Consider the following 1,308-nt stretch of genomic DNA (forward strand, 5'->3'; position numbering starts at 1 on the left):
AGCCAACCACCACCCTCCCTTCCCTGCCTACCCGTCCTTCCCCCTCCCCCCCACCCACATATCCCCTTGCCACTATCTCTCATCCAACCCCTATCTTTTGCTCCACCACCACCCTACTCCCCCTCCCCCTCCCCCCTCTCCTCCACCTCATTCAACCCCCATTCCCTTCGCCTCCTACTCTCCATTCTCTCCCTCCTTCCATCACCCTCTTCTCTCCTCATTTCCCTTCTTCCTTCCTTCTTTCCGTACCCCCCCCCCCCTCATCCGTGGCCTTCCCTCCATCCTTTCCCTCATTTCCCCTTCATCAACCCCTCACAACCCCTCCTGATTCCTATCTGAAGTTCCCCTCACTTCTCCTTCCTCGAACTTCCTATCCCCACTCCTCCTTCCCTCCCTACATCCCTCCCTTCCTCCTTCCCTCCTTCCCTTCCTCCCTCCCTCCTTCCATCCCTTCCACCCTTCCTCCCTCTCTCCCTTCCTCTTTCTTTCCTTCCTCCCTCTCTCCCTCCCTCTCTCCCTCCCTCTTTCTTTCCTTCCTCCCTCTTTCCCTCCCTCCCTCCCTCCCTCCCATCGAAACATCCTTACCTCCACCCATCTCTCCTCACCCTTCCCCCAGTCTAAAACATCTCCTCCCCCACCCCCTACCCCCATCATACCTACCCGCCCCCAACTCTCCCCCAACCCCGTACTCCACTTCCCACTAAAGCCACCACCTCTTTCTCCTCTTCCCTCCCCTCCCCTTTCTCCTTTTAACCCCCCCACACCCCCATACTTCTGTTCTTGCAACCCTTCCTAACCTCCCCCCTTCCGCCCCCCCCCTAACCCTTCCTCATCCCTCCAGACCTTCTCCAGCAACCTATCCTTGCCTCAAACACCCCAACCCTATTCCTTCACCCCCCCCCCCCATTGGATGATCCCCTCTCCCTCGTATCCTTTCTTGCCCCAACCTCCCCAAACCCCAGCCCTTTTCCAGATCCCTTCCTTGCCCCCCCCCAAAAAAAAACGGGCCTTCTCCCTCCAACCCTTCTTCGTCCCAACCCCTGTCAACCTCCCTACCCTCCCTTCCGCAACCCTTTCTATCCCCCACCCCGATCCCAAATCCTTCTTCCCCCCACCCCCACCCTCTTCCTAACCCTTCCCCATGGCCGCTATCCCGCAACCCTTCCTCTGCCCCCCCCACCCCCACCCCTTTCTCTTCCCCACACCCCCACCCCCACCCTCCTCCTATCCCTCCTCCATGGCCGCCATCCCGCAACCCTTCCTCTGCCCCCCTCACCCCTCCCCCCCCCCCCCCCCCCCACCCCCACC

This window comes from Penaeus japonicus, unplaced genomic scaffold (assembly GCF_977035675.1).
Source record: "Penaeus japonicus unplaced genomic scaffold, GWHDUDI00000001_assembly GWHDUDI00000029, whole genome shotgun sequence".
Classification (NCBI taxonomy): domain Eukaryota; kingdom Metazoa; phylum Arthropoda; class Malacostraca; order Decapoda; family Penaeidae; genus Penaeus; species Penaeus japonicus.